At 46.3% G+C, this 14,343-nt stretch overlaps 1 long non-coding RNA gene across 1 annotated transcript; it reads right to left on the reverse strand.

Moving 5' to 3' along the window:
• Positions 1–1,868: 1,868 nt before the first annotated feature.
• On the reverse strand, positions 1,869–7,487 carry LOC139263892 (uncharacterized). The gene is made up of 3 exons (XR_011593241.1): positions 7,258–7,487; positions 4,667–4,838; positions 1,869–1,954 (listed from the first exon to the last, which is right to left on the reverse strand). It is a non-coding gene; the product is annotated as an uncharacterized lncRNA (long non-coding RNA).
• Between the last annotated feature and the right edge of the window lie 6,856 nt (positions 7,488–14,343).

Consider the following 14,343-nt stretch of genomic DNA (forward strand, 5'->3'; position numbering starts at 1 on the left):
TGCTGTCCTGGGCTTTCTAGCTGCTGGCGTGGCGTGGCGACTGGGTCTGTGGACGGAGCCAGCGTCCTGCGCTGGAAACATTGCCGGGATGCTGGACATGTGCAGTAGGATTGGGATTGTCATGATCGCGCATGCACAGTAGAATCAGTGGGATTATTTTATTCTAGTGTTTCATAAAGCCTGCAAATAATAAATAGTACAATTGGCAATTCACTTTAAACATAAAACTCTAAAAATATACAAAATAACCACAAAGTGCATTGTATGGTGGAGTGGGGGGGGGGCGGGTGCAGGCTGAATGATGTTTTAAATGAGCAATCGGCAAGTTCCATTGTTTGAAATGTACTGCTGCATACAGATATCTTGCCAGCAACATCTTGAAATGGATGAGTCTGGACTTCAAACATAAATTAATGGCATGCAGAGCTGATAAACAGCACATTCAGGCTGTGTACAGGCTAGGTAAACTCTGCAGTGAAAATTTACTTAAATTAAGTTACACTTTACAATGACAGTGACGTATTTCACATGGAGCTGGATCTGTGTTACAGTTTGTGTTCAAATTCCTCCATGGCCTCATCCCTCCCTATTTCTGCAACCTCCTGCAGCCCTACAACCCTCCTGAGATGTCTGCGCTCCTCCAATTCTGGCCACTTAACATCCCCAATTTTCATTGCATCCCACTTGACAGTCGTGCCTTCAGCTGCCGAGGCCCAGAGCTCTGTAGTTCCCTCCCTTAACTTCTATGCCTCTCCCCTCGTTCAGCCTCCCCCCTCCCCCCCCCTGTGCATTCAGCCTCCTGCTCAGCCTCCCCCCATCCTGCCTCACCACGTTCAGCCTCTGTTCACCCCCCTCACTCCCATTCAGCCCCTCCTCCTCCCCCCTCCATCCCCCACCCCCTCTCCCCTCACTGTCAGAAACACAAAGAGACACTGACAGAGACAAAGAGAGAGAGACACTGACAGAGACATGGAGAGACTGACAGAAACACCTTCCCTTCACATAAAGGTAGGACTTCTATTTTTTATTTATTATTGATTGTTTGCTTATTACTTTGGTCTTGGTGCTTTAAGTGCAGGGTTCCTTCTAATTTTTATTTGTTAATTAATTGCTTATTACTTTTTGTACTTCGTTTAGTGCTTTGTGCTTTAAATGTACAGCTTTTTTTAGTGCTTAGTGCTTTAAATGTACTTACGCTTCTTTAATGTTGTTGTGAAGGTGTTTAGTGCTTTGGAAAATCGTCTAACTTCCCCCGCCCCCTCCCTCCCTCCCCCCCTGTTAATGTTGATGTGTCTGCCTCAGCCGGGAGCCTACACTTGCTTATTTATAAAAAGAGAAACAACTGTCCTCACTCAGCAGATATAAGGCAAAATACCATCGCAAGAGGTTTTAGACCATTTTCAGTGATGTGCTTAATGCTTTAGTCCTTTGTGTTTAATGCTTCCCCCCCGCCGTCTCTGGTAGTGCCTGCACTGAACTTAACTCGAGGTCAGGTTTATCAGAACTTATAAAAGTGGACACTTACTCCATTCTAAGTTAGTTTGGAGTAAGTTTTCGCTACCTAAACTTGCAAAACAGGCCTAAGTGGCTGGACACACCCCCTTTTGAAAAAAAATCTGAACTAAAACGAAACTAAACTAACTCACTAGAAGTGGAGCAAACTAAATGCAGAGAATTGCGATTTCTAAGATACTCCAAACTCAACTAGTTGCTCCGCAACTCCACCCAAAACTTGGGCCCGTTTGGCCTACTCCTGCTCCTATTTCTTGTGTTCTTGTGTTTATGTTAAAGGCTCTATTATAAATGTAAGTTATTTTTGCTGTTATAGTTCAAATTTAAAAGCCTGCTACAATACAAAATGTCGGGCAGCAAAACTGACATTGCTTCACTGTAGAAACTTTTATCGTGTTGTGACTTAGATTAGTGATCATCCAATTCCATGAATGGCAGATTTCTGTAAAACAATAGGAAGAGATATGGGATTTTTAAATAGATTTGTAAAGCATGTGTTTCCAATCACACAAATGTTTTGGTGGCTGTAGAATATTCCTTGTTACTTACTATTATCCAAGCCATTCCTGTAATGATTTCCTTTTTGTCATTTAGGAAAATAACTTGGGAACCATACATAACCAAAGTAATCTTTCTTCAACACAGTGGGTCATAATTTACCTTAAGTATGTTGTGTAGCCATACATTTCAATAATTGTTATTGGTAAGAGTTCTTTGGAATCAATGAATTGCACATTAAGTAATGATAAAAACCAGTGCTGTTTTACCTTTTCCAAGAAAACTCCAATTAGTTCATTATCCCTCGAAGCCAAACAAGTAAAACAATCCATGCTTTTAAGTTTTAACTTAACTGTTGTAGGTTGCTATATTTCAGTAGTTTTGTAATGGTTTACATTTTGCTTTCAACAGGAGTTTACAAGTCTATGAAATGAAATGAAATATATTGCAAAGAATGCAAAACATTTTGGTCACCCCCCTTTACGAGAAACTAAATGTGCAAGTGATAAGTTACTTCATGCTGTCAGATTGTATCACATTGACTCAAGGGCAAGAGCAAAATATTTCTTGTGCAAACTTAGACAAGGTTACACTGTAATCTTTTTTATATTTTATCACTCATGTCCATTTTCAGCATGGAGATAAAATTGAATATTCAGTCTTTTTAAATGCAGTTGACTTGCCCCAAGCAAAAATGTTATGTTAACAGTGAAACTCTTATCCTCCACTTTCATAGTTGACAGAGGGCAGCAGCTGCTGAGGGGAGGGGGGCAGTTGAATTATATCCCCTGGCAAAAATAAAGATTTAAAATGTCATGGATGCTGGAATGACACCAATTTATTAATGTCACACACTCAAATAGAAAGTAATGAGGCTCAACATATGTCATAGTTATACTGCAGCACAGTCATTATGAAATTAACCTTGAATTTCCTTTACATAATGGAGCGTACCAAAGTGTCTTCTCTCAGCTATAATGATACCTATTGATTGAGGTATAACCTCAATCAATAGGTAAGTGGTTTGACAGTAGGAGGATACATTCAGTTCCTCAGTCATACTGTTTTTATCAGATTCTTATTTTTGAAATAAAATATGAAGAAAACATGTTCATTTCTTAGAACCTAAATGTCTTGCAGTTTTGGCTACTCAAATGCATCTAAAGATCAATTTTTTCCAGAGATTAAAATAAAAATATGCTCTGCAAAGTCACTGACTATTCTCAGCAGATATAATGCAGAATCAGTTAATATTTTGAGCTTTCTTTTGTTCGACTCAAACAGACCCAAAACTGTTAAATTCAATTCCAAAATCGGACCTTAAGCTCATCAAACTACAACAGCTGCATTTATATAGCACCCTTAATGTGGAAAAAGAAAAATGTTCTGAGGTACTTCACAGAGGAACAGATGTTGAGCTTTGATGGGGTACTTGAGGGATAACCAAAGGCATGGTATTAAGAAAATAAATAATGAAACAAGAATTTGCATTTATTTAGCATCTTTCAAATCCTTACAATGTTCTGAAGCATCTCACCGCCAATGAACTAATTTTTAAACTGTAATCACTTGTGGGCAAACACAGCAGCCATTTTGCATACAGCGAGGTCCCACAAACAACAATGAGATAAATGACCAGAAAATCTTTTATTGAAGGTGCTATTTGAGGGATAAATGTTGGCCAGGGCATCACGGAAATTCCCTTGTTCTTCTTCGAACAGTGCCATGGGATCTATTATGTCCACCTGTAAGGGCAGATCGGGCATCAGCTGAAAGACAGCATCTCTGACAATACAGTATTCCAATACTGCACAGTAGTGTCGGCTTGGATTATGTTGGAAGAACTAACAAGGCATATACATTTAAAGAGAGTGTTCCAGAGAGTAAGGCTAAGATAACTGAAGATGTTGCCATCAATGGTGGAATGGAGGGAGATGGGGTGCACAAAAGGCCACAGCGAGAGGACTGGAGGGCATGTGTATAAGACATAAGGCTGGAGGTGGTTGCCGAAATAGGGTATGGTGAGGCTGTGGAGAGGTTTGTAGGTGAGGATGTAGATTATAAATTTGATGCATTGGGGGACAGGGAACTCGTGTAAGCCAGCAAGAAAGGGGGTGCTGAGCAAATGGGCATAGGGAAGGTCAGGATGAGGGCAGTTAAGTTCTGGATAAGCTGGAGATAATAGAAAATGGAGGCCAGGGAACCAGCAAGGAGGGTGTTGGAGAAATTAGGGGACATTTTCTGCTCAGTTTCCAGGTGCACCAGATTGTCCGAGTGCACTGAATATTGGAAAATCGGATGGTTCAGAGTAACCGAACCTGTTCAAATCAGTCGGGCAGGGGTCCTTTACAAGCATGTGCTCAAACCCTCTAGAACTTCCAATATTTCCTGCACTCAGGTGATCTAGAAAGACTGAGCGCAGAACCAGAAAAATCTCCTGAATAGAGTGAAGAGATGATGAAAACTTGGATAAGGTCTGGCATACAGGCAGATGCGGGCAAAGGTGGAAGTAAGTAGTGTTGGTGATGTAAGAGGGGAATCCCAATCAGGGGAGGGGGGAGGAATCTTGAGGAGGCCAAAAGTTTTCTTCTGGGTCCTGGAGGAGCATTGCTGCTTTTCTTGAACGATAAGGAAACTTAAGAAAATGTAAATTTACTTTGCCGAGCATCGTCTGGCGTTGGCTGCTGATCCTGGCAGATTTTGCCTGCGGGTAGCCATCACTGCTCCTTCATTTAGGCTTCGGGTTATAAAGGCAGATCAGGCCTCAATGATCGGGGTCTAGTCGGCATAATTGAAGAGGAGCCTGCTGGCTTGGGTTTGGCTTCCACCTGTGCAGGGGAGTTAAAAATCGAGTCCATTGTATTTTCTTTACACACAGCAGGTAGATAAATAAATATGTTCCCTTCAAGTACCATAAGCATATAAATAAATAAACCTCTGCATGAGTCACAGGGAAGAAGACACTTCCACCTTTCACTGAGAAACCAGCTGTTTGACCTTCCACATGGATACTCTGTTTTGTGTTCTGTAGCTTTTTTAAGCACGCAGTCTCAGTCTCAGTCTCTCACATACTCCCACAATTAATCATGGAAATCAACTGGGTGTAGTTATAACAACGGCTTTTGAGCAGCCACAATGGTGCTTAACTTAGGCCATCAATATCAATTACAACATCAACAACAACAACAACTTGTATTTATATAGCGCCTTTAACGTAGCAAAACATCCCAAAGCGGTTCACAGCAGTGTTTTAAGACAAAACAGATAAATTTGACACCAAGCCACATAAGGAGAAATTATGGCAGATGATCAAAAGCTTGGTCCGAGAAGTAGGTTTTAAGGAGCGTCTTAAAGGAGGAAAGTGAGATTGAGAGGTGGAGAGGTTTAGGGAAGGAGTTCCAGAGCTTGGGGCCCAGGCAGCTGAAGGCACAGCCAACAATGGTTGAACAGTTATAATCAGGGATGCTCAAGAGGACAGAAATTGGGGAGAACAGACATCTCGGGTGGTTGTGAGACTGAGAGAGATTAGAGAGATATGGAGGTGTGAGGCCATGGACGGATTTGTAAACAAGGATGAAAATTTGAATTCAAGGCGTTGCTTAGCCGGGAGCCAATGTAGGTCGGCGAGCACAGGGATGATGGGTGATCGGGACTTGCTGCGAGTTAGGATACAGGCTGTTGAGTTTTGGATGACCTAAAGTTTACGAAGGGTAGAATGTGGGAGGCCAGCCAGAAGTGTGTTGTAGTCAAGTCTAGAGGTAACAAAGGCATGGATGAGGGTTTCAGCAGCAGATGAACTGAGACGGGGCGGAGGCGGGAAATGTTACGGAGGTGGAAATAGACGGGTTTTGTTATGCCGCGCATATGTGGCCGGAAGCTCATTTCAGGGTCAAACATGACACCTAGGTTGCGAACAGTCTGGTTCAGCCTCAGACAGATGCTAGGGAGAGCGATGGAGTTGTTGGCTAGGGAACAAGAGTTTGTGGCGGGGACCAAAGATAATGGCTTCTGTCTTCCCGGTATTTAATTGGAGAAAATTTCTGCTCATCCAGTACTCAATGTCAGACAAGCAGTCTGACAATTTAGAGACCGTGGAGGGGTCGACAGAAGAGGTGGAGAGGTAGAACTGAGTGTCGTCAGTGTACATGTGGAAACAGACGCCGTGTTTTCGGATGATGTCGTCAAGGGACAGCATATAGATGAGAAATAGGAGGGGACCAAGGATAGATCCTTGTGGAACACCAGAGGTAACGATTCGGGAGTGGGAAGAGAAGCCATTGCTGGAGATTTTCTGGCTACGATAAAATAGATAAGAATGGAACCAGGTGAATGCAGTTCCACCCCGCTGGACATTGGTGGAGAGGCGTTGGAGGAGGATAGAGCAGTCAATCATATCAGAGGCTGCAGACAGGTCAAGAAGGATGAGGAGGGACAGTTTACCTTTGTCACAGTCACAAAGGATGTCATTTATGGCTTTGATGAGAGCTGTTTCGATACTGTGGCAGGGGTGGAAACCAGGTTAAAGGGATTCAATCATGGAGTTCCAGGAAAGATGGGCACGGATTCGGGAGGCAATAACACGTTCAAGGACTTTGGACAGCAAAGAGAGGTTGGAGATTGGGTGATAGCTAGCAATCACAGTGGGGTCAAGGGTTGGTTTTTTGAGGAGAGGGGTGAAGACGGCAGATTTGAAGGAGAGGGGGACAGTACCTGAGGACAGAGAACCGTTAACAATGTCAGCTAACACAGGAGCCAGAAAAGAAAGTTGGGTGGTCAGCAGTTTGGTGGGAATTGAATAAATGGGCAGACTGTTGAGGAAAATAAGCATTTACTCAAGAAACCAAAAGAGATTACATTATAAAATTCACATTTATCTGATGTGTATTCTATAAACTAAAGCTTCCTCTTTTAACCAACAGTATTCTTCAACAATAAACACAATTTACACATTAATTTATTTATAGTTCCATTTATATTTCTTTTTTGGTTATAGATATTAAATACAGGATCTGATATTCCTCTGAAAGTAGTCAGCAAAGATGTTACTGCAGGCTTAAGGTCAGCCAGGAAATATGATACTGAGCATCAATTGCAGTTAGCCTCGTAGAAAGTTCCAAAATTGGAGGAAAGCAGAATTCTTGGAGGGTTGTAAGGCTGGAGGAGATTACAGAGATACAGGAGGGTGAGGCTATAGTGGTATACAGGGACTGTTGGACAATGGGAAAAATAAAATGGCAAAATGTGTACCTGGTTGGCTCCAAAGGTGAATAGACTTCTTTTGTTCTCAGGCTATGGGTGACACCGATAAGACCACATTCAATGTTCATATCTAGTTGTCCTTCAGAAACTGGTGAACCACCTTTTGAACTGTAATTTCTGAGAGACAATTTTGCCTGTAGCAAAACCATACACCTGTTTAGAAAGCATGGAATACAATGTGCTACACCAAGTGCACAGAGAAATTCTACCCCCTGGTGGTAAACTATGAGCTAGATTTTCCCCAACCCCTTTTTTTGGCGCACTCAGTCAAGATACGCCGACTTTGTGCACTCAAAATGGCGCCAAAAAACTTACTGAGTATCCTGGCCCCTCTGCCGAGTGCCCCGGGTCCTGGCACGGCGTCCACGGTGAAGTGGGGGCGGAGCTACAGCCCTGTGCCGAAAATACTGCCGGCAGCTGTCCGCATGCGCAGTGGGGTCTGCGCGCATGCTCCTCGCCCTCCCAGCATGTCCTGCAAGCTGTCAGCAGGACCCGATGCACATCGCCCCTATCACTGGCTGAAGGGACACCCCGATCTTTGCCTCCCCTATCCCTGACCGAATGGTCTCCTGCACTAGCCTGCGAGCAACTTATTCCTGGCAATTTGAGCCCCTGAAAGGAGTTGATCCCAAGTTTCTGAGGAACATATGGTTTGCCAAGAAGCACAACAAGAAAGGAACGGGGCAGGTTGAAGGCAAAAATTAAAAAGCACCAACCGTCCTGATGAGCTAACATCTGCTGTCCTTGAGAATGGCAGCCCAGTGATATATTTTATGTCAAATTGTTTATTTTGAATAAAACCCAAGTGGTTGGAACTTTTTAAAAGAAAATTGTTTCTGGCATAAACGTAGGACTTCTATTTTTTATTTGTTATTGATTGATTGCTTATTACTTTTTGTGCTTTGTTTAGTGCTTTGTAAGTCTTGGTGCTTTAAATGTATTAACCTGCACCGATTTCTTAACTGCCTGCAAGGTTTTTCAAAGCTGGCCACATATGCTGACCTAAGTCGATTTGGAGTAAGTTTTAGCTGGCCAAAGCTGGCATAAATGGCTAGGAACGCCCCCTTTTGAAAAAAAAAACTCAACTGAAAAAAATTGTACCTAACTGAGTTACTCTGGAGCAAGTTAATTGGGGAAAGTGTGTTTTTTAATTTACGCCACAAAAACCAACTTACTCCAAAAAAATTGGAGCAAGTCATGGCTAAAATTGAGTGCTAAGATTCTAAGTTGCAGGAAATTCAGCCTTAAATAGTAATTGTAGCCTACTATCATCAGGATCAAACGTCTATGGGCCGACTTCACTAACAGAAGTGCAGTGGAGTAGGCACTGGTGATCTCTGCTCCAGACTCCACTGGAGTATTTGGAGTTCAGCGAAGGTTCACCAGACTGAATCCCGGGATGGCAGGACTGACCTATGAAGAAAGACTGGATCGACTAGGCTTATATTCACTGGAATTTAGAAGAATGAGAGGGGATCTCATAGAAACAGATAAAATTCTGACAGGATTGGACAGGTTAGATGCAGGAAGAATGTTCCCGATGTTGGGGAAGTCCAGAACCAGGGGTCACAATCTAAGGATAAGTGATAAGCCATTTAGAACCAAGATAAGAAGAAACTTCTTCACTCAGAGAATTGTGAACCTGTGGAATTCTCTACCACAGAAAGTTGTTGAGACCAGTTCGTTAGATATATTCAAAAGGGAGTTAGAGTGGCCCTTATGGCTAAAGGGATCAAGGGGTATGTAAAGAAAGCAGGAATGGGGCACTGAAGTTGCATGATCAGCCATGATCATATTGAAAGGTGGTGCAGGCTCGAAGGGCCAAATGGCCTACTCCTGCACCTATTTTCTATGTTTCTATGTCCATGTTTCTAGGCTGTCCCTCGGAATCGAGGAAGACTTACTTCCACTCCTGAAGTGAGTTCTTTGGCTGCACAGTCTAATACGAGAGCCACAGATTCTGTCACAAGTGGGACAGATAGTCGTTGAGGGAAGTGGTGGGTGGGACTGGTTTGCCGCATGCTCTTTCCGATGCCTGCGCTTGATTTCTGCATGCTCTCAGCATTGAGACTCGAGGTGTTCAGCGCCCTCTCGGATGCAATTCCTCCACTTAGAGTGGACTTGGGCCAGGGATTCCAAGGTATCAGTGGGGATGTCGCATTTTATCAGGGAGGTTTTGAGGGTTTCCTTGTAGCGTTTCCACTGCCCACCTTTGGCTCATTTGCCGTGAAGGAGCTTCGAGTAGAGGACTTGTTTTGGGAGTCTCGTGTCTGACATGCGAACTGTTGTGTATGGAGAAAGAGTCAGACTGAACACTGTGAGCTCAAGGTAAAGTGTGACCTTAGTCTTTTATTGCAGGCGTCCAGAGTGCCTCTCCAATCTGTGAAGCCTTCTTAAATACCTGTGCTCCCAAGGGATTATGGGATCCCTTGGGACTCTGGGGAATGAGCCCTCTGGTGGTTGTATGGAGTAAATACAAGTCCACATATAGAACATGAACTATGTGGCCTGCCCAGTGGAGCTGATCGAGTGTGATCAGTGCTTCAATGCCGGGGATGTTAGCCTGGATGAGGACGCTGATGTTGGTGCGCCAGTCCTCCCAGGGGATTTGTAGGATCTTTCAGAGACATCGTTCGTGATATTTCTCTAGCAATTTGAAGTGTCTACTGTACATGGTCCATGTCTCTGAGCCATACAGGAGGGCAGGTATTACTACAGCCCTGTAGACCATGAGCTTGGTGGCAGTTTTGAGGGCCTGGTCTTCAAACATTCTCTTCCTCAGGCGGTCGAAGGCTGCACTGGCGCACTGGAGGCAGTATTGGATCTCTATCGATGCCTGCTCTTGTTGATAGGAGGCTCCCGAGATATGGGAAGTGGTCCACGGTGTCCAGGGCTGTGCCGTTGATCTTGATGTTTGGGGGCAGTGCTGTGCGGTGAGGCCAGGCTGGTGGAGGACCTTTGTCTTACGGATGTTTATGTTAAGGCCCATGTTTTCGTACGCCTCAATAAATACGTTGACTATGTCCTGGACTTCAGTCTCTGTATGTGCAGGTGTTGTCCGCATACTGTAGCTCGATGACAGAGGTTGGGGTGGTCTTGGATCTGGCCTGGAGAAGGCGCAGGTTGAACAGGTTCCCACTGGTTCTGTCGTTTAGTTCCACTCCAGCGTGGAGCTTGTTGATGGTGAGGTGGAGCATGGCGGCGAGAAAGATTGAGAAGAGGGATGGGACGATGAGGCAGCCCTGTTTGACCCCGGTCCGGACGTGGATTGGGTCGGTGATGGATCCATTGATAAGGATCATGGCCTGCATGTCGTCGTGGAGCAGGCGGAGGATGGTGACGAACTTTTGGGGGCATCTGAAACCTCATTTAAATAACAGTGATGAACACCCATGCCACTGTGGTGCATCTTAGACACCGCCTGGAGCAACGGGGGGAGGTGAGTAGCTTTAGCAAGCTGAACGTTGGCAAGGGTACCATTCTTGCTCAATTAGCACCCTTTACATGGGAGCCAATATTTCTAATTGCGGGGGTAGGGGGGTGGTCCAGGACAGGAGCTAGATCTGTCCCCTCAGGTGAGCTCCACTTGACTGCTCCAACAGCCTGTATGTCATCCAGGTCACTGGACATTTGGGAGGCTGGGACCAGGGGATTCCCTTCCTTCAGCCCCAGAACATCAGGGGCCATATTTGGGGATTGGAGGTTCTGGGGCCAAAATTCTGTGTCCCTGAAGCGACCGTGAAAGCGCGTTTTTGACGGCCGCCACATTCCGTTCTATTGCCCCCCCGCCGTCACATATTCAGCTCGGGGCGGGTTCCAACGGTGAGCACTTCTGTCGGAATCATCTGGGTGAAGCAGTGGTAAAGGGATTTCGACTTCGGTCACATCGTCAGGATGTGGCCACATAACCGATATTCACCTGTAAAGAGTGAGGGGTTTTTTTGGCAGTGACCCCACCAGGTTTTTGTGTCAGTCCACTTTGCCGTGGAACGCAACACCGCTGGACGAGGTCAAAGGGCTATTCTGCGATCATGGCGATTTTTGAAAAAAGTGTTCTTCTGTTTTTTGCCTGCATCGAACCTGCTGAGTGATGTACAGAGGCTTTGTGAGAGTTTTGAGAACTATCAGCTCTCAGTCTTTAGTGGAGGCCTGTAGGTCTCATTCTGTGCTTCAAATGCCTGCTTGGCAGGGTGCAGCCTGAAAAAGAATGGGATCAGTGCTGGCATGGGAACACCTGGTACACCTGGGCAGACACAGGGCAGCACACAGGAGAAGTTGTATAAAAGCAGGGAAGTCTTGCTACAGTTGTATAGGGTATTGGTGAGGCCACACCTGGAATACTGCGTGCAGTTTTGGTTTCTGTATTTAAGAAAGGATATACTTGCTTTGGAGGCAGTTCAGAGAAGGTTCACAAGGTTGATTCTGGAGATGAGGGGGTTGACTTATGAGGGAAGGTTAAGTAGATTGGGCCTCTACTAATTGGAATTCAGATGAATGAGAGGCGATCTTATCGAAAAGTATAAGATTATGAGGGCGCTTGACAAGGTGGATGCAGAGAGAATGTTTCCACTGATAGGGGAGACTAGAACTAGAGGGCATAATCTTAGAATAAGGGGCCACCCATTTAAAACTGAGGTGAGGAGAAATTTCTTCTCTCAGAGGCTTATGGATCTGTGTAATTCGCTGCCTCAGAGAGCTGTGGATGCTGGGACATTGAATAAATTTAAGACAGAAATAGACAGTTTCTTAAATGATAAGGGGATAAGGAGTTATGGGGAGCGTGCGGAGAAGTGGACCTGAGTCCATGATCGTATTAAATGGCGGAGCGGGCTCAAGGAGCCGAATGGCCTACTCCTGCTCCTATTTCTTATGTTCTGATGTTCTTATGTTCTAAGGTGTTGCCGTCAGCAACGTCTAGAGAGGCAGCAAGCAAGGGAGGAAGCAGCCATAGCTGCCCAACAGAGAGAAGGGCGTGCAGATGTGCACAGACCTGTAGCTAGAGAGGGTGGCCAGGATGGAGATGGAGTCAGGAGGAGGGTGAGGTGTGCTGGGCCAGGAGCCTTGCCAGCCACAGCCTCCAGGGGCGCCCGACAATCAGGAGGACCAGGGAGATGGACATCATCCAGCTGCCAGGGGAAGTGGCCAATGCAGAGGTGGGGGAAGGAGGCCCTACCGTCAAAGGGTCTACAGACCTCAGTTCTCCTTCCTCCAGCTCAGTGATGAGCAATGCCTGCGAAAGCTAAGATTTAGGAAAGACGTACTCGGGGATCTCTGCACTGTCTTGCATGAAGATCTCCAGCCTCACACAATGCTGAGGACCGCCCTGACCGTAGAGACCAAGTTCACCATCGTGTTGAATTTTTATGCCACGGGGTCTTTCCAGTCGGCCACTGCAGATATTGGCAACATCTCACAATTCTTGGCACATCGGTGCATCCGGCAGGTCACCGATGCACTGTGCAGGAGAAGGGTCCAGTACATCTCCTTCCCCATGACAAGGGACAAACAGGTGGAGCAGCAGGCTGGATTTTCCCAAATGGGAGGCTCCCCGAGGATGCCATTGACTGCGCACACGTTGGGCTGAGGGCGCCACAACATCACCCAGAGATATTTGTGAACCGCAAGGGGTTCCACTCGCTCAATGCGCAGCTCGTGTGTGAGCCCCAGCGTCGGATCCTGGCACTTGATGCGAGGCATCCAGGAAGCAGCCATGATTCGATCATTCTGCACCAGACCAGTGTGCCTGCCCTCTTTACCGGCCCAAATCAGGATTGTGGATAGCTGCTTTTGGACAAGGGATATCCCTTGTCCACTTGGCTGCTCACTCCACTGCGGAACCCCAGGACAGCGCCAGAGCATGCATACAGCGATGCTCATTGTGGCACCATGTGCATCATCGAGCACTGCATAGGCATCCTGAAGCAGAGGTTCCTGTGCCTCGACTGGTCTGGTGGCGCCTTGCAGTACTCTCCTCAATAGGTCTCCATGTACGTCGTCGTCTGCTGCATGCTGCACAACCTGGCCCTCATGAGGGGACAGCCGCTGGATGTCGAGCCAACAGTACCACCTGATGAGGAGGAGGAGGCACAGGAAGAGGAGGGGGAGGAGGATCCCGGTCACCCCAGAGCCAGGAGGTGTTGTCCCCATTGCAACCCTGCAAGGGAGGTGTAGCTGTGTCTCATAGCTGCTCACTTCAGACGTCCACACATGACCCTTCAGCTCCCACTTTCAATGGCCATCACAATGAGTGCCTTCATGCACAATTGCCCACTCCCAAATGAAACAGCTGGCCAGATATAAATGCCAAAAATAAAAACTTAGCGAAATAATCAATTCAGTGCAAAAACACAACATAAACAAAAAGACTACCATCGACTAACACCAACAATCATGTCTTACTCCTGTGCATGTCCTTATAACACTTCTTACACGTGCCTACCCTAACACTACACCTAAATGTCTCCCCTGTGGCTGCATCATGGGCCCGGGAAGGCTGCTGTGGTTGTTGTGTGGGGCCTACAGATGTCCTTCTTGGATGCCCTCAAAACCCTTTGGGCCTGGAAGGACTGGGTGCAGACTGACCAGCACCCTCCTGAGAGGGTGCAATCTGGCTTGGCTCAGGGGGAACCATGCGTAGAGTCACTGGCAGAGTGGGAAGTCTGGGACCAGGAATGTTGTGATCCTGAAAGAGCACATCAGCAGGATCCTGGTCCGAGGAGCCTGCGTCACTCCCCGGGGGCAGCACATGACCACCACCACCAAGTTGAGGGAGGTCAGGTCGGTGCAGTGGCACAAGACCGAAGGGTCCCCCGCCAGCCGTGTTGGACCCAGCCGTGAAAGCAACACTGAGGTGTCTGGTGGCATCGAACTGAAACAGCATGAGAGCAGCCAGAGTCTCAAATCCACCAGAGATGGCAGCGGTTTGATGCTCCATGGCAGCACTAAGGTGCTCCGTGGCCTGTTGCCCAGACAGCATAAGAGCACTCTGCGCTTCCAGGGCAGCAACCATCCTCTCCAATCCAGCACTGATGCGATCGTTCGCTCATGCCTGTGCCAAAATGGCAGCTGCCACAT

Source organism: Pristiophorus japonicus, chromosome 5 (assembly GCF_044704955.1).
Source record: "Pristiophorus japonicus isolate sPriJap1 chromosome 5, sPriJap1.hap1, whole genome shotgun sequence".
Lineage (NCBI taxonomy): Eukaryota > Metazoa > Chordata > Chondrichthyes > Pristiophoridae > Pristiophorus > Pristiophorus japonicus.